The sequence below is a fragment of the Stegastes partitus genome, unplaced genomic scaffold (assembly GCF_000690725.1).
Source record: "Stegastes partitus isolate 25-593 unplaced genomic scaffold, Stegastes_partitus-1.0.2 Scaffold702, whole genome shotgun sequence".
Taxonomy (NCBI): domain Eukaryota; kingdom Metazoa; phylum Chordata; class Actinopteri; family Pomacentridae; genus Stegastes; species Stegastes partitus.
Window position 1 is genome coordinate 74,427 of NW_007578433.1, and position 19,896 is coordinate 94,322.

The following is a 19,896-nucleotide window of genomic DNA, read 5'->3' on the forward strand; positions in this document are numbered from 1 at the left end:
TAGGAGGAAGGCGATGTGCTGCGTCACCGTCGCTTGTTTTTAAAAACAATGACTCACTACATTCTCGTCCAGCTACCTGGACTCGACCTTGGACTGAAGGCTGCCGGCTGGGAGGAGGAGGAGGAGGTAACAGACAGGTGCAGGGGAGGAAATAACACCACGTCTACCACTCGGGACGACCGGAGCCGGTCCCTCGGGTCCGCTGGCCGAACATCGGCCGAGCAGACCCGCGTAGTCTGAACATGGACGGCATATCTTACATTTCAGCTGCATGTGACACAGACTGAGGTCACTTCAGCTGCTGCCGTCAGAAACACAGAAGGAGGAGGTTAAAGGAGGAAAACATCTCATCCTGCAACCTGGAGGCCTTCAAACCTGCGTTTACAGCGTCGGCGCCGTCGCCACGAGGCCTGGAAGCAAGTTCAACACAACCAGGATGTGTTTTAATAATCTGGCTTCTCTAAACCCAAAGTTAGATGAAGCAGGAACAGAAAAGACGAGTTTAAAGCAACAAGAAGATCAAACTACCACCTTAAACTTAAATTCTGATAAACAATGAATCAGCTGAGTAATTTAAAAAATAAATAATGAATAAAACAGCTTCTTTTTTTGCTCCCTTACAACAACAAAGATATGAATCACAGGCAGAACATTTTACTGCTTTACTTTGTCCTTTAGGATTTCATTACCTTTACAACAGAGGATTTTTCAAGAACAAAAACATGCAACAAAGCCTTAAACATGATACGCATCAATTCAAAAATATATTCTCTCTGAACAAATATGTCTGTAATGTGGGGTATTTTATTTAAAATTTGCATTATGAATAGTTTACGGTAGGGCCCGACCCATTAAATTGGTCCTTAAACTATTTTGAGGAGTTTTAAAAATGCAAAACAGACCAAAAGCAGCGAAGTCAGGAAGGAAAACTTGTTGGCAGAGTAAATCATTTCATCAATATCGCTGCTCCGATGTGCAGAAGCTGCTCAGTTTCTTATAGAATATTCACGACTCGGTTTAATTATTAGCACAAATCACAAGATTGTACGACTGAATCACACGTGGCTCGTGTTTACGCTGCTCACAAACCCTCTAAAGAATTAATAATCAAGTGATTAAAAAAAATGAAGGATGAATTCAGTTTTATTCTTCCAGCAGCAGCTCTGGTTTCGCATGTGACGAAAAAACAAATAACAAATTTAAACTGATATGTCGACTTCCTGCAGATCTTAGTAGTTCAACGTGTATGTGAATCGGTTTCTCTTTTCAGATGATATCGCTCTACAAACGGGTCAGATTGGACGTTTTTAGATCTTGAATATAAAAATGCTCCAGAACAGGTTAAGTGTTAGCATCTGTTACCATGGCGACACAGTCAGGTTAAAAGTTTAAGGCGCAAACATCAAAACAACTCGCTTCTGCAGCATCATGTAGCGCCATTAAAAACTTCTCAAACGTCGTGAAGGAAACTGCACGCGATCCCATAGACGTTAAAAACAAAGAACCTACACGGATCTTTCCACCGACTTCCACAAGCGATTAGCAACCGACGTGTCTCCTGTCTGGAAAATAATTGGACAGCTGCTAATACACGAGCCAAAAAGAAAATTTGAAAAATCCTGGCCACGCCTTGCAAAACAGCTAAACCAGGTGGTGCTCCAAACAAATAAAAAAAAGCATGCTGCTGGTGGTGGTGGTGGTGGAGGGAGGAGGAGGTGGGGGAGGCGGCATTCCTGACATAGTCGAAGCATTTTGGAGCAGACTATGAAACAGGAGCAGGTAATCAACTGCAGCCTGGACTGAGCTGAAGATACAGACAGACAGACACACACACACACACACACACACACACACACACACTGTGAGTAATACAAAAAACATCTGATGCCTCTTTTCATCTTCCCACGTTAGCGAGCGCCGCGCAGCGCTGCGTCTTGGTGTGGTCGAGCCTCGGCCCGAGAGGGAGGCAGCCAAGGCCTCGGTTACCCTGCTTGACTTGCAGCCACACGGCAGCAGCTGCAGGGCCCGGCCCGGCCCCACCAACGCTCCGACCCGCAAAACCAGAGCTGCACATGAGGCTGGAGGGAGCTACGCCTGCCTGACGCTTGCTGCCAAATCCGATCCCTCCTTTCTGCTCCCCCCTAAGAAAAGAGGCTACGTCTCCAATCCTGACCTGCCTACATGAGTTGACGTAGCATGGTAACGGCTCTTCTTCTAGTTTTAAGGTCCGGTTTGCAGGACGGGAGGTGTTCCCCGTGCGCCGAATGCATGAGCGAGCTCATCCCGAGCACGGCCAATCCTATCGATCTGACCGGATAGCTGCACGGCTGCCGACGTTGGACGCAAGCAAATAAAAACACCCAGAGAGGAGGAAATAATTCGATTCTAACTGCCTTGAAATTAAACTCTGATTGTTTTTGTGTGAGACGATGAGGCAGAAATGAAGAGATGCGGAAACAGAGCGATGTGACGTCTGGAGAGGTTGACGAGCTGGGATGGAAACGGGGGGAGAAGCAGCGGCTGCACAGCACCGGGGCCAGGTCAGTTTAATGGAGCGTTTGTCTGCGCTGTTAGACCACCGGCTCTCGCTGGCTGCTGCAGGAAAAAAGAAAAAAAACACACACACACACATCCCTGCTTCCTTCTTTCCATATCTCCTCTCCCTCCCTCCACCTTTTCCATTGCTCGGGCCTGCAGCCACAGCTTCCACTCAGTGTTATGAATCTGCAGAAATCCGTTTTTCTGTTCGCTGATATCGCGCTCAGAGCCGCGGGTTCGATCCTGGACAAACATCCGCCCCTCGCCCTGTTTGTTTTTCCACAAGAAACCCTCGGAAGGGCTTCGATCGCTGTTGGTTTTTCCGTGCGGGACATCCATAAGCATGTTAGGTATCGCTGGGATGGAATACTGACATCACGTTGGAGCTGAGCTGACCCCCCACCACCACCACCACCACCACCACCACCCCCTCCAGGCCAACAAATCACCGGCTGTTAGCTGACAGACGGGTCCCTGGAGTGGAGGGTCTGTGGCCGGGGCGGTATTGTAAAATGACTTCCATTCATTACGCTGTCATTTAACGGCGAGGCATAATTCAATATGAGGCTGGAATCAGGAGCGCTCGCTTCAGGCCCGCGGTGTCCGGACTGCTCACCGTTCTCAGCGAGAACACGCGACGCTGACACGCGTGCGTCAACAACGCGTCACGTCTTAAAAGTTTACGTGTGAGGAGGAGCAGACGTCATTTAGAAAACCGTTGTGAGTGTGTTCACCTCCTGAACTCCGTGTTCGAGCCACTTCTTCCTCACTGTGGGCTCATTTTCAGTCCTGCACCTCCACGGAAACAAGACTAGAAGGAGAGAGAACTGAAAAATGACATTTGTGCAGGTGTAAAGCCTCATATCATCCAAAAACATGAGTCGAATCTCTGATTATTTATTTTACAAAACTTGGGGAAAAAACTGGAATCAACAAGTTCAACATTTTCCCCACAGCTGTTACCAATACTGGAGAAATAACGCTGCAGATATTTTACTACTTAGATTTTCATTCTGTCGTCTCAGATCTACTCTGCGTGAACACCGCCTGCAGTTCAGCCGAAAACTCGCAGAATTTTTGCCGCGTCACCGTTGGTTGCAGCTGAGTCACTAATAGCTTCTTAGTTGCGCCAAGGAGCTCAGAATTTTTTGTTTTTTATAGAACATGGCTACAGCAAAGGGTTTATTTTTGGCGAATTTTCAAACAAGACACGTTGAATAAAGTGGTTTTGCAGCTTTAAGCTCAGACGAGTGCTTCAAGAACCGTCGGAAAGCTGAACATCGACCGACTCTTTGCAAAACTAGATTTTGAGGGATTTTTTGCATTTAGACTCCTGCAGGGATCCATATTTTTGAGACTCAACCGGTACCCGACATCCTGACAGTTTCCTTTGTGAGCTGCACTTCATAACGTTAAATCAAATTAACTAAAACAAATGTATCCTCTACATCTTTTCTAGAGCAATAACAGAAATGTTTCAGTACGTTTCTACCCGTCGTGTGTCCTACATTTGTGTTTATCATCCATCACGTCAGATCTGAACATGTGAACGGTGTATTTTTATCTTTATTTTTTATGTTTTCCTGTTTCTCGCTGTGCTTTCCTGGTATCTAGCTCACATAATGAATGATTTTCTCTGGTGAAGGATCAAAAACGTTGATCTTATCTCATATTAAATGCAGACGCCAACTTATATTTGGCGTGTAATTAATTACTGACTGTTCCATGCTGACGTCTACGAGTTCATTTTCGCAGAATATTGCCGTTTGCATGAGTTTAGTGTTATTTTAACCTGCAGATAAACTCCTAAATTAGAATTCTCAGTGCACTTCAGCAGAAGTTTTACGGTCCAACAGTTTGTCTTTTCTAATGATTTTCAAAACTGGAAAAACTTCTCGTTGTCAGAATCGATCAGGAGTCGTTTTTCATGTGATGCTGAATAAACGTGCAGCGTAATCATCTACATTCTCCTCACGGTCGCTCGAATAGTCTCGTACAAATCGGAGTCGGCTCAGCGAACGTTTTCCAGATCTGACAAAATAAAAATTTTAAAAAACAACCTTGTCACGTGTATTAGCGGCGGCGTTATTACACGTATGACTGTCGGGGATTAAATAACGGCCACCGGTCGGCAGATAAAACCGTCTTCACTCCAAAAAAATGCAAAAAAACACCCGTTAATAACAGCTAATTTTAAAAATAAGACCCTAATAAAATAATACAAGCATATATTCTGTAATTAAAAGATCAGATTTAGTGCTCGGCCAGCAGGAACGTGAAGAAATACGGTGTTCTGGTCACTTCTGTTCATCATGAGTCGTCTTTATCGTATCTTTATTTTCAGCCTCTTTGTAATTCTTTCGAGTCTCATCCAGCTGCTGTAAATTTCCCTCAATAAACTTGATCCTCTCTCGTATTTTTATCAGAGCAGGTCGGCGGTGTTTCTGCAGGACGTCCGTGGGCGTCCGCCACCGATCGTGCAAAAACCGATGAGTAAATCACAGTTTGTTGCGTAAGAGATTATTATGAATCGATAAATCAGGTTTGTTACCGGAGTTGTTCTAAGAGAGGATTCAGCAGCACAGAGGGACCGACGGCTGATTCGTAGGACTGATGTTTTTAGAACATCAGGATAGAACATGACTGGATAACAGCAGCAATATTTGTACTAAAAACTTTCAGGATGAGCCTTTCAGTTCTTGTTGTTGGACCACGTGTTGGTGGTTCAGCGCAGCTTCGTAGTTTCTGGTGAACAAAGACCAACCAGAGTCTGAAGATCCTCCACGAGCGATACAATCTGTTTGGGAACATGACGGTTAACGACAGCAACGACGGACGAGGACACAACTGTGATCCAGCGTTGTTTATTCCTATGAGATCGAGAAAAAAGCAGCTCCTCGTGGTATTTAAGCATCCATCCATCATCTCTACACCTTAATCCTCACGAGGGTCATGGGGGGCTGGAGTCTATCCCAGCTGACTCAGGGTGAAGGCAGGTTCACCTGGACAGGTAACCAGTCTATCACAGGGCTACACTTAGAGACAGACAACCAAGCACACTCACATTTAGACAATTTACAATCACCAATTAACCTCAGCATGTTTCTGGACTGCGGGAGGAAGCCGGAGAACCCGGAGAGAACCCACGCTGCACGGGGAGAACATGGAGACTCCACGCAGAAAGATCCCGGGTGTCCTCACCGGGACGCCAACCGACGACCTTCTAGCTGCGAGGCGACGATGCTAACCACCTGCAGCTTCTCGCTAACAAACCGAAGCGCTAACAAACATTTTTATGTCCGCAGATATTCTGTCGGTGAGAAAACTGGTTTAAAACCCATCCTGAGAGTAATCGAGACGCGTCACGGAGTCCCAGATACCGTCGTCCAACATCTGCTGAACGTAACGACACAGTTCTGATAGTTTAGTTTCTAATAACTGGACTTTAATGGATGTTTGAGCTGCTACAAACGCTTTAAACACAGTTAATAATCTAAACGCTAACAGATTAGTGCATCAGAACATTTATCACGATTCACAAATTATACTCGTTTATTCAGAGGTTGCAGCGATAATGACAAACTTTTTTTTAAAAGTTTTTAAAGAACAGTTTGTGCAGTAAAACGGTTTTCGATGAGCAAAAAACCTGAAGTACAGATTAAACCATGATGTTCGTGTGCTGCTGTGTTTTGGAGCAAAAATGGAGAAAAAATAAAAATTAGGAGGAAAAAAGTGACTTTTTGTGATCAAAAGAGCATAAATTTGAGTGTATTAGTGTTTGATTTGTGATGTTTTGATCAGTTAAAGCTGCTTTACCTGCTTTGGATTTTAAAAACGTGTATCTTGGTAGTTATATAAATATTCTTCCCTGATAAGTTTATGATTTCTGATTTATTTCAGGCTCTTTTTGCAGTTACAGATCCACCAGGAGGATGTACCTGAAGTTTTTTTTAATGACTTTTATGTTAAACTCTGAGGTAAAGCAGTGAGGATGTTGGCGTCTTTAGTGGAGGTGAGGAGGTGGTGGTTGAGGGGGGGAGGAGGAGGCGCTGTAGCCTCCTGCCTGCTGTCGCCATAGTAACCCATCTCAGGCTAGTTCATCAGGACAAAAACAGAGAACCCCCCCTTCTCCCCTCTCCTCCCTTCATCCCCAACCCTCATAAAAGCGACGCGGCAAACACGACATCATCGAGCCATGTGAGCGAGCATCGGCGGCGGCGGCGGCAGCATTGGCGACGTGCAGGTGTACGTGTTAAGCATCACTTACGCCCAGCTGGAGCGGGCCGGCTTAATAAGAGAGGAGCAGGAAAAAAAAAAAAAAAGGAAAACGAGGGGGAGAGAGAGAGAGAGAGAGGTGTCAAATGGATGGTGTTCGCACCTTTAAGAGGTTTGAAAGAGGAGGCTTTCCCACAGCAGAGAACAGGATTAGCAGGTGTGTGTGTGTGTGTGTGTGTGTGTGTGTGTGTGTGTGTGTGTGTGTGTGTGTGTGTGTGTGTGCAGGTCCGCAGGCTGTGCGCATCTGCAGTGTGAAAGAAAAACAAATCAGCGGATGACAGTGAACCCTCTTACCCCTGGACGCAAACGGAGGGAGGGAGGGAGGGAGGATGGGAGATGGAGGAGGGAAAACAGCCGCCGCCGCCGCTCGGACACGGCGAGGAGGAAGAAGAGGAGGAGGAGGAGGAGGAGGAGGAGGAGAGGAAGAGGAGGAGGAAGCTGCGTTCACACGTCTAACACACATGTTTCCTGAGTTTTAAACTACGTTCTACCTCCCTGCGTGTTAAAGTGTCCGTCAATGGTTTACACTCAAAACAATAAAGAAACACACCTGGACTGAGATCAGATTAGAAACTGGATTTAGATCGTTTTAATTCAGTGTGTTGACGTTATGATGCTGCATCAACTTTATATTAAAATAAACTCACATTTCTGCATCACGTCAGAATCGAACATCGACCGAATGAGCCTCGAAAAAGCACTTTATTCATGTTGATTTAAATAAACTTTCTTCGTATCGGTGATGGATTCTAACTGCTGCATCAGGAATCGTGATGCAAAGGAAATCTGGTTTCATTCAGGCTACAGTTCAACAATAACGCTAACTTTCATCGTAGAGATTCAAACAAGGAAGGATTTGCATAAAGACGGCATACGTTAGAGCAAAAAGTGTCGTTTTCCTGCAGCTTTCAATAAAAAAAGGCTGATTTTTATATAAACTTTTTTGTTATTTTCCGTCTGACTTAGAGGAAACATATAAATTAGCCACCAAGCCGAACGTTTCGCTACCAACAATATTATAAACATGATGTTGCATCAACTCAATATTGTGCCTAATTTAAAATTGATTTATGAAGCTAACATCAAGTTAATGAAATTGGTCTAATGGATGATGACAGCTGGCTTCACTTTGGAGCAACTCAAAAAGTTTTTAATTATGTCAATTAAGCACAGAGTTTTTAAAAAATCCTTTAAAATAGCACAGAAATAAGAGTTAGGACAGCTTCATTTTTACAAATAATCACATTTTTAAGTGCTATGTCCTCAATTACCGTAATAACTAGGTTCACTAGCTGACAAACTTTTAAAAATTTTAGTTTTAAATCAACCGAGCAGAAATTTCTGTTTAATTTACGCAGATTTAACTCGTCATAACGAGTGTTTGCGACCCAAAGTTTTATTTAAAATCATCATTTAATCGTGCATTTAAGAGCAGAATCGGACCTGAACAGATCCACATGAATAGTTTTATGCAGAAATGTTCCAGGAAGTAAATTTGACCAGAAAAATGGTGCAAATTCAACACAACAAGCAGCAGTTATGAAAAAAAAACCCTAATTGATGAACTGAAACATCTGCCTGAATCTGGAGCAGCATCGACTGATTTCTGGATTTCGCATCGATAACCTTCTTTATTATTTTACAGCTTGATTCTATTTCTTCTGCTTGTGTGGTTCTTCTGCCAGAAGAACGGCCGGCTTGTGTGTCAAACGGCCACTCGTCAGTCACATGACGTCCTCCGAGTAAATTTAACCCTTCGGCTTCGGCCTCGAAGCCCAACGAGCAAACAGCCAGAGACGAAGTCGGACACGCGATACCGACAGAAAATGTGTTTCCTAAGAAAGAATCTAAAGAAACCCATTTATTTGCAGCATATATTTGCTTGAAATGCAGAATAAACCTGATTTTAAACGGCAACCAGCGGTCAGACTGTGTTGAGGTGACACACTTAAGTGCATTTCAGGAGCGACTTTAAGAGTTTAGAGGTTCGTTTTGTAGGTTTTAAATGTGTTGATGCATCTTATTGAGCAGAATTCTTACATCTTCACACCCCGGTTAGAGCGCTGAGGTCCACCTGCCAGATGTTCTGGGATGTTTTAGGATCTAGACACAAAAACAGAGGCGACGGGGATCTCTGGAGCAGTTTGCCTTTCCTGAATTGATTTCTTATTGCGCCCTTTCATTTTTCTGATTCTCTCGTATTTTTGTTGACGTTTGTCTTTCAATAATCGTGTTTTATGGGTCGCTACATTCAGCTTACATGTGTTTTAGTCATAAATTTGACTTTTATGACTCCAGCAGATTAACAGAATCGTACAGATCTGCTAAAAACCGTTCACATGGCGGTGCTCACGTAGAAGCGACAGCCTCATTAAGACCAGAGACCTTCTGCGGCGTCGTTTCAGCGCCCTCGTTACATTAAACAGGAATCTGTTTGTTCACGTTTCCTTTGAGGACGTGCCGAAGGCACGTAGCTGGAGGTCAGAGAGCAGGGGTAGTCAGAAGGGCAGCCCTGAAAAAGCCCCGGGATCGGTGTCCGACAGAGATGGACGCGTTAACGGCCCAAAGTCAGGCCCTCAAATTACAGGATGGGTTTCTGAACCGCTCGGAGCTCAGATGGAGATCGGCCGCAAGCGAGCAGACGTTCCTCTTAGAACGCCGCGACGAAGTCTGGAGGCGGTTTGAACGAGTTTATTAAAAGTCTGAAACGTCAAAGCAGAACCTGCATCTCCTGCAACGGGCTTTATGTCGCCTCCAATATAGAAAAAATCAGTTGTTTTTTTTTTTGTTTTTGTTTTTACAATTTACTGTTATTTTGCAATTTTTTCCTGTTTTGTTAAATTACAGATAATAACTAATGAATTCACAGGAAAAGAAAGATTACATGTTAACCATTAAACAAATAAATCAGGCCACAACTGTGAAAAATAAATAAATAAAAATCAATATTTACATAAATGTTAATGAATTCTTGTACAGTGTTTGACGGCAAAATTCCACCATTTTATACTTTATTAAAATAACAAAAAAGATTTAATATTTAATTTTTATTTAATATAATTTGTATATTGTCAATTAGTTTTTATTTTATTTGTTTTGTAATATTTTATTTGTTTATTTATACATGTTATTATTCAAAAGATAAATAATGTATATTAAGGTTTGAAAAAAAGATGTTTCGCAAAAATCACAGAAAAAATATTAATTTACATGTTGACCGGAGAAAAAAAAGTAAACAAACAGGACAAGCCTGTACATAATGCAAATATTTAAAAATCCATACATCATACATGTAACAGTTGTTCTTTCACAATGTGTGAACGGAAAATTCAACAATTAGTTTACAGTTATTTTTAACACATTTTTTTCTGGCACCATCACTTTTTACAGTTGTTTTTCTTTTTTTCCTTTGGCTTGTTTTGTTTTTGACAGTGTTGATATTTCTGCTGTTTTTCTGGACGTACGTCCTTAACAACCTACTTTTTATCCAATCACAGTCAAACCAAGGGACACAGCTTTAACTCTAAACAGCACATGTGCCACAAATCAAGAAAGAAAAAGGACAAAACCCAAACAACCCAAAGCGCCTCTGACTGACGGCTGCTCAACAGTGTGAAGTCACCGGCGGTTAAAACAGCGCCGAGCCAAACGGCAGCGAGCAGGACTATCAGATGGGATTGTTGCGGCATGGCGTCACGGCGCTGCGACTGTTTGTCTGCGTGATCCCCGTCCTGCCCTCACAGCTCCGGCACATTTCTGTGCAGTGAGCAGAGGTTTACATAAACTCTGTCCGCTATCGAGGAACGGCGACGACGAGGGCATCGACTCGACAACAACGACGCTGCTGATCAAAGAACTGAAACCTCGGCCTGAACCTGCAGCGAGCCGGGAAACGAGAAGTGGAGTGAAAGAGTGACGAACCTTTAGAGGGTTGAAGCTACGAGAATCTCTCCTTCATAAAAAAACTACATTAAAAAGTGATAATAATCCAGCAACCATCCTGGCTTATTCATGTTTTTGAGGAATGTTTAGACGTGAAAAAACACTTAAAACAAGTATTATATGAATAATCAGATAGATGTAATGACATGATATCACTGAGGACACATTTATTTCACCTTTTTGTTGTGAAACTTCTGTAATTACACATGATATCTCTTATTTAACGAACAAATCTACGAAAAATGACAGAACAAATACGTTTTCTGACATTTTCTATTCTATTTTAGAGCATTAAACTTGGAAAAAAAGGAAATATTTGTGAATTTATGACACATTTGTGCAGGTTTTACACTCTATTTATGTTTTCTCATGTTAAGAAAAAGGAGATTTTATGGTTCCTGGTTGTTTAGTGTTATTTTACATTAGATATTAGTCTGTTTTTTGTAATTTTTAGTGTTATTTTTGTGCATTTTTTAGAAATACGGTGGGGAAAACTACATATTTATGGGTTTTTCCTCGATCAGAATGTGATTTTGCACAAGTAAAGACCCTGAGAAGCTTCTCTGATAGAAATCTGAGCATTTTTCTGACCATTTGAGAAACAAAAAATGTCCAAGATGCTTCCATAAATGAAAAAAACACTGAATTTCCTTTGGGTAAAACCCTACAGCAGCATGGATTAGCTCTCTCTCATTGTTTAACCATCAATAAAACGGACTCTTACTCTGATACGAACGCGTTTGTCGACTAAAAAAAATCAAGTTAAGCAGCAACATGTGGCCGGGAACTGATTAAAAGTTATCAGTCGTTCCCTGAACTCGACATTCTGCTTAAAAACCAGACAAACTGAACGACGTGCGTCTCAGGAAGTCACCAGTTGTGTTTCTCTGTTAGCTCGGTGTTAAAACTAACTGAAAACACACATCTGTCCTCATCAAAAGATGAATTTTAGAAACAAAAACAGAACCAACGTGGTGCTAAGAGCAAAAAAAAAGCACTTTATAGAAACAGAAATGTGTTTCCTAGTCAGCAGCTAGCACACACACACACACACACACACACACACACACACACACACAAGTGCAAACAGGCAGCAAAAAAAAGAAAAAAGAAAAAGCAGCTCACTGGAAAGTTAGGAGGAGAAGTTGAAAGGGATACTCGGAAAGATAAGAGCCGGAGAGGAAGCACTTAGGAAAGGCACCCCAACAGTTCATTTCCCTCAGCAGTACATATCGCCTTCCTGTCCAACGCTCGGGACGCAGCTCGCTCGCAGCTGCTGCAGCCTCGGTTCATGACCTCCATTGTCTGCTGCCTCCGCGAAAACATGCACAACCCAAATATACAATGGCAATTTGCAATCAGCGAGCGGCGGGGCTGCATTGTGTAACCGTGATCCCGCGTGTCGCCTGCTGAACATACAGTACGGCTAACGGGGACGCGTCAAAACGGCACATGAAATAATAATAATAATACAGCAAACGGCGCTACGGTGGATCAACCTGGACCACTGATTATGAGACGGGTTGTTAAGAGTCCAATGATACAGAATGAGAGACATGTCGTGCAGCACTTTGTGGGATCTTGGCCCTCTGGACCCCGACGTTGGGTGTCTTCAGTCACGTTTTCACTCGCCGTGGGCTCAATTTTTACCTCGATGGAAACGGCACAACCATGACAGGAAGTAGAGAGAACTCAGAAACGTCTTCTGTGCAGGATGACACAGTTAAAATGCCGCAAATCAGCTCACTTGGTTGGGCTAGCGACCCATGTACAGGAGCTAAAGTCCCCAACGCAGTGTGGTAACGAGTTCGAATCCCGCTCATGATGCTTTGCCCCATTCTTCACCCCCACTTTCCCATCTCTACACTGTCAAATAAAGGCACGAAAGGCCAAAAAAATAACTTAAAATATACATAAACAAATAAAAAATGGCGTAAATCGTTAAAAAAATAAAAATCCACAAGTTGAATTTCTTGAAAAATCCTGGAATCGACAATATCTTTCTGCACACAGCTGGTACCAGCGCTGGAGAAACAAACAGCGACTCTACATCCTAGAGGTTCACTTTTTATCTGCAGCTCAGCACAGAACTCACAGCTAACACGCTAATGGCTCCTAAGCTGAGCCGAGGAGCTCAGATTTTTTTGTTTTTGACAGAATCTGGTTCCTGCAAATGGTTTATTTTTTGGCTTTTTTGTTTTAAATAAAACATATATTGTGATTTGGATTAAACATTCTAGGCTCAGATACGGGGACGTTTTCCGCAAACCTGGAACCAACATGTGCAACACTTGTCCACATGCGACACCGACACTGGAAAAACAAACGAGTCTCTAAACGCTGTGAATGTTTTACTGCTTGCTCGTAGTTTTTAATTAGGTTTGCATCAGCTGTAAAGTCTCTGAATATTTGTCACATGACTGTTGGTCGCAGCTAACACGCTAATGGCTCCTGAGTTGAACCGAGGAGCTCAGATTTTTTTGTTTTTGATAGAATCTGGTTACTGCAAATGGTTTATTTTTGGCAGATTTTTAAATGAAATGTATTTACAGTATGACAGTGTAATATAGAGTAATTTGGATGGAAGGTTTGCCGGCAGTTCAGCCAAAAAGTCGCTGAATTTTTGTCACATGACCGTCGGTCGCAGCTGAGTCACTGAAGGCTCACCGGTTGTGGAGAAGAAAGCAGAATTTTTTGTTTTTTACAGATCACACTTCAAGTAAACCGTTTATTTTTGACATTATTTTAAAATAAGACATGTAGAATAAAGTGATTTCAGTCATACGTGATTAGTTCAAGGACAGTCGGAAAGTTAAAAATCCATCGATTCTGTCCGTTTTTTACATTTTCTGGCTCTTATAAATGGCGTCTTTTTGGCTGTTTTGCTAAAAAAAGAAAACATACATTTCAAGTCTGGTTTTTTAGGCTTTGGAGGGTTAAAAAAATGCACTTTATACACGGAAATAATCCACCTTTACATGACCTGCAGCCTCAGACATGAAGGTTCTTAAATGATCTTCTTTCTGACGGTCTTTTCTGGCTTTCTACACACCAAACAATCATCCATCAGATTGGAAAGCAGCAGACATGTTGTGTTACCACAACCTGCGCTGTTTCTCTCTCATATGAAGACAAATGACGACTTAAACGCCGTTTTCTTCTCCGACCAGCACACGAGCACGAGGACGCCCCTTTGAAGTGTCCTGAAAGTAAATAAAGGATCCGAGCAGAAGGTTTGTGCCGTTTCTCGCCTCCGCCTCGCTCATTGTTTTCACGTATCCGGACACTTCATAATGCAATTTGTCTTTGTGATGAATCGGTGGGTCGGAGGGGCCGCTCGGGGGCTCGGGGGCGAGCGCTAACAGGCCGCCCGCCGCTCCAGCACACACTGTTCTCATGCATGACCACCTCCTCTGGACAGAAAAACACACTCGCACGGTCACAGATATACAGAAAACATGCGTCGGCCGGAAGTGAGGAGCCGAGAGACGAGCTGGTGCAGACGGCTGCAGCCGACGCGCACACAGGCACCTACATGGTGGGCCACTTCAAAGACATTCCTCAACATGCACAGCATTGTCGGAAAATGCCAGCGAAGAGAGCCTGACTATCCCGACGGGCTGCAGGAGGAACTCGGAGGCCGAAATCCACCCAAACAGGCTCAGTCCTCGCAGGACGACTTGGAAATCTGGTGGCTAATCATCAGATTTGAGCATTTTTCCTGAATCTGCTACACGTTTAAGCAGAAAACTGGGCCTACGCTGTACAAAACTAAACCAAAACTGTAATAATCCAGCAGCCGGGACGCCAAAAAACACTGGAAAATAATAATCTGGTAAAAATAATGTAGTTTTCTTTTATCACAATACACCTCCTCAGCTTAACTTTACAAGATTGTGTGTATTTTGAGGGGTTTTAATGTTTAATGAGGATATTTTCACATGTAAACACTACGAAGAGCATATTTTCTTCCAATTTATACAAATTTAACAAGAAAACTAGTAATAAAACTGTAATTAACCAGCAGCCAGGGCGACAACGTGTGTATTTTTTGGCTTTTTAATGTTTAATGGAGGATATTTGCACATGTAAACATGATTAAATTACCTATAACGTGTAATAATCTGATGGATAGATTGTTAAACAGATAGAAGATCCATCTTTTCTTCATCTTCTACAAGTTTAACAAGAAAACTAGTAATAAAGCTGTAATAAACCAGCAGCCAGGGTGACAACATGTGTATTTTTTAGCTTTTTAATGTTAAATGGAGGATATTTGCACATGTAAACATGATTAAATTACCTATAATGTGTAATAATCTGATCGATAGATTGTTAGATGAGCATCTTTTCTTCATCTTCTGTAAGTTTAGCAGGAAAACTAGTAATAAAACTGTAATAAACCAGCAGCCAGGGTGACAACATGTGTATTTTTTGTCTTTCTAATGTTTGGTAAAGGATGTTTACGTGTATAAAACCAATTAAATCACTTCTAATGGACTGATAGCTCTATCATAGCTCCTCCTGCTCTGGCTGTTTGATTCACTGTGTCAAGAGCCGGAGGTTGAGACTCAGCGTTTGAAGCAGCCAACGCGCCGCGGAGAGCGAACATAACAACGTATGTATACACACTACCAACAGAGCTGCGCTTACAAGCCTGAGAGGAGCAAGAAGGGGGCAAGTCTCCCAGTTGCACAACTTGTTTTTCACGAGTTCGACCAGGAGACAGCTCAGCGGTTACTTCAGATAACAGACCCATCAAGAGCAGCCATCGACGGCCCCGTAAAAGCGGCTTCATTATACTTTCTGGCGGTCGCAGTCAGCAGATCGTATGCGAGCGCCGCTGCCGGCCTGCTTTCCCATGACTGGGATGGAGACGTCAGGCAGCAGCGTGTGGAGTCAGAATGAAGTATTCTAAGTATTTTGGTTGTTAGCCCCACCGCCGACACCACCCCCCGCCTTTTGGTGTAAACATCTCAAAAGTGCCAAATATGGTCACTTCCCAGCGTCCTCAGGAACCAGGAACAGCCAATGACATGTGCCCGAGTCCCTGAGAGGAACCGAGGAAGAAAGAAGGGGAAGGCAGGAGGGGTTACCGGCGGCTCATGAGACCCCTTTCTGGGCCTCTGTTCTGTCTGCATACATGACCTGTGTAAAGTAGCCAGATTATGTCCTTTGAAGCAGCCACCGGGAGGCATTTCTCAGCCAATCAGCGCCAAATTAGAGACGAGACGCTTCACCAACGGCTCAGGTGATCCGTTCCGTCACACTCGAACCCGGCCTACCTGCTCCGGAGCCCGGCTCGCGTTCTCGAAAACACTTTGCCAGACTTATGCAACACAGATCTCACGGGGGTGAATGTAGGCCGAAGGTTAAAGCGCTGACAAACAGGGAAAACGTGCATTAATTGATCCGAGAACGGCTCCGGTCTCTTCTGTTTGTTCGACACGGAGCCATTCATTCATTTAAACTGAGATAATGACACAGCGGTCACCTATTACATGGAGTTATCTGCCTGAGCAACGAGAACAGAGCTTCTCCGGTTTAACAACGTGAAAATGGAAATAAATCCAGTCGTCGTTATTTATACAGCAACAAAGATAAAGAACACAAATCAACAAGTTTAAACCCTACAGGTTGAGACCCTCAGAGCTGTTTACGGTGTAAATTTACCGAAATACTAAACCTTCAAATCTTGAAAAAAGCATAAAATACAGCTTTATCTGATTATCACAGACATTTGTACAGTATTATTAATTATACAGATCACCACACTAACTTACAACTACCTCAGGATCCCCTATGAGCAAGTTTTGTTTATATTTTTTTATTTTAATCTGTATTATTTGGTGTTTTACATATTTTTTTCTTTATTTTTTCTTATTTATACCGTGACGACTGACTCGCTTTAGTCTTCCAGCAGATCCAGGCTCAGGGAGGGCAGACGTCTGCCTCGACCACACAGGATGAGGTTAATAATAATAATAAAAATGTTAAAATAACACTTTAATCATAAAATTAAATCATTTTTGCTGCCTAAAAATTACTATTACTGCTCCATATATGCATATCTTCTTATGACTGTCAGTTTCAGGTGATTTAAGTACCTGGGGTGTGTTGAAATCTTGTGTTTTTTAGCAAATGAAAGGCCTCATTTGACACCAGGATCATCTCGTAAACATGATTCCTTCTGTGTTGCAATCAGGCATCATTTCATAACTGGTACTTTATGTACTTTAACTCCCGTAACCCTGAAAATATTCCCAGTATGAAGGTAAAACTTTGCACGGCTTCACAAAACATCCTAAAGTCACTGCCATGCCTCTGATCTTCCAGTCTATCTTACAACATCCTACAGGAACTGTCAGACTGCCTCTGTGGACATCCTGCGCTGTGGAAACGTGGAAACAACAAACCGCCTCACTGCGCTCACATCATCACAAATACAAAGAGGTTATTAGACGGTTTAGATCAGAACCGGCTCTCCCAGTCTCTCACACGCTGCTGTGCTGTTATGATCAAACCATCAAACCGCTAATTCATTGATAAAAACACCGCGCGGAGCAGCAGACGTCCTCCGGAGAGGCGAGCAGGACGCGCATGCTTCGCTCCGTTTAGAGAGCTAAAGAGCTATGTAGGCTAATCCACCACCTATGAAGAGACTGCTTAGCGTCGGCGGCTAATTTGTTTACATTCAGGCTGCAGCATGTGTGTGTGTGTGTGTCCGTGTGTGTGTCCCTGTGTGTGTGTGTGTTGGCGGTGTGTTGCCATGAGAGGCCTCGCAGCGCGCACAGGGCCGATCCTGCTGCTCCCAGTTTAGACTCGCTGCAGCGGACCACCCTCGTCCAGTTACAGCGACTAATCTGGCCCTGGGGCTGGCGCATCCAGCACAGGCCGCTGAAAAATGTACCTTTAAGAGACTGTAGAGGGCGGGGAGATTCCTCACCAGCTTTACGCACGAATATCAATTATTAGCGCGCAGCCGAACGTGCGCAACAACCGAAATTACGCGCCGCGTAATTAGACCTGTGCCAGAGTGTGCTGAGCATGCGCCAAAATGGAGCAAATTATCATCTCGATTGATAAAACAAAACATGAGAAAGCCACATTGCAGCGGGGATTTCAGCTCCCCGGCAAGCAGAGGGGATGTTTACGACGTTCCTTTCGCACTTAAAGGCGCTTTAATCCACGTTTTTGAAGCTAAAATGCTCAAAAATAAACACAAATGTCCACTTAACTAAGTAAATCATCACAACTGCACCTCCTTCATATGTGGCAAACACAACACACATCATGTTTAGCTGGGAAAAAAGTAAAGCGCAATCTAAACCAACACATTTTCAGTCAGTGTTTACAGCGTTTCTCTCCTGTTTTGTGGAGTTTTATTCCACTGTAAGGCTGCAATGCTTTGAAATAAAGAGAAATGTACACCAAAATAAGTCAAATATGTGTAAAATACCTCGAAAAGTATGCTTGGGTGCATTTGGAGAAAGTAGAATAAAGCCCGAATGACAAATTATCAACAAAAAAATATTCTATTTTGCAATTTCCAGCCTCCACACAGCCAATGTTTACAGCTCTCCTCATAGTCTGTGGAGCTTTATTCCACCATAAGGCTCCAAAATAGACACAAATATACACCCAAGTAGGTCCAACTAATATCTAGAGTGTGTTGAATAGCAGTTGGAGAGGTTAAATTCAACCTGGAGGAAAAACACGCAAAAAATAAAAATAAAAAAGCAATACTCACTTTCTCCGTTTATTAGTCCACACTGGCAAATAATGCAGGTGCAGATGATAAAAAACACCATTTGTGCTCGCAGCTTTAGCCTCATTTTGCCTGGAGGAAAAGGTTCTCCTCTTGAAGCTCCTCAAAATAAAAAAAAAAGCAAATGTTTATGTCAGAGTCAGTGGGATATCAAAAAGTAGGAAAATATTCGGTCCAATAGAGCCAATTGGATTCAAGGTTGCCCCCCGTTAACCGGGGGGGTGGGTGGGGGGGTTAATGTATTTCTGATTATCTCCCCAGCCAAGTTTGTGATGTCTGAGCCCTGGAAAACACGAAGGCCACTAAATAACGTGATCTTGGGTTCTGGCGACACATGTGCGCGTAAAAATCTTCATTTTCCACAAGCGAAGGCGACAGTCCGCGTTCATCGGTTTGGATTTCTGCTGCTCCGCTTCGCGAACGAGGGGAAATTAATCACCGATCTCCCGGTTTGGAGGTCTCCGAGGAAGGCGCAAACATTTCTCCGCGGCGCACACTTAAAAAACAAACTCCGAGCGAGGATTAGTGTCATGCAGCTCCGCTCCCGCTGCAGCAGACCTCCGGCTCAAGTTGTGGACGAAGCCCCCCGACGCTGAGACCCCGGATCGGCTCGGAAGTCCTTATATCTCCCGGCGGTTCCTCCTTCTCCTTCAGCAGCACATCCCAGGAAACTCCTCGGCAGGAAAAACGTGCAGCTTTCCCCGCTACGACCTTCCTCTGAACTCCTTCACCCCCGCTGACCAGCGCGCCGCAAACGGACCCATAAAAACGGGCAAAACGGCGGAAAAGAAAAACGGCAGGAGAAACAAAAACAGAAAAACAGAAAAAACTTGGGAGGCCACTTCTCCTGCGCCCGGCGGCGAAAAGCACCGAAATAACGTCCGCGTTGGAAGCCGCACGGTGCCGCGAAGTGAGAAAAGTCTCCACCACGCCGCCCGTTTCTTTTCTCAGATTAGCTGATGGGGAAAAACAGCTAGCTAGCTAATCCAAAACAAACGCGCTCCCGGTGGCGGAGTTGGAAATCCAAAAGACGCACAAAGTGAGCGCGTCGTCTCCGAGGAGCGCACGAAGCCGCATAAAAAACACTTAAAAAGACGGCTCAAGTGGAAAAAAAACTTGGATTCCCGTCCCGTTTGGCGATCTCTCTCCCTCAGGTTCCCCTCTTTCCGTCGCTCTTTCTGCGAGTCTCTCCACCAGTAAACAAGTCCTGCCAGTCACCTCAGCTGGGCCACACATGGTCGCCGGGAAAACACGGAGCGCGCAGCCGCCGGCCCTGCGCCAGGCTCCGGATCCGGACTGTCTGAAACGGCGCCGAGCTCCGGAGCTCTTTGTCAGGCAGGAAGGTGGGCACACGGCGACAGGAGCCGCAGCCG

General features: G+C 43.8%; 1 pseudogene; it reads right to left on the minus strand.

The window, feature by feature from the left end:
- LOC103363934 (insulin receptor-like) overlaps positions 1-19,670 on the minus strand; it is a 93,976-nt pseudogene extending 74,306 nt beyond the window's left edge.
- Positions 19,671-19,896: the final 226 nt, after the last annotated feature.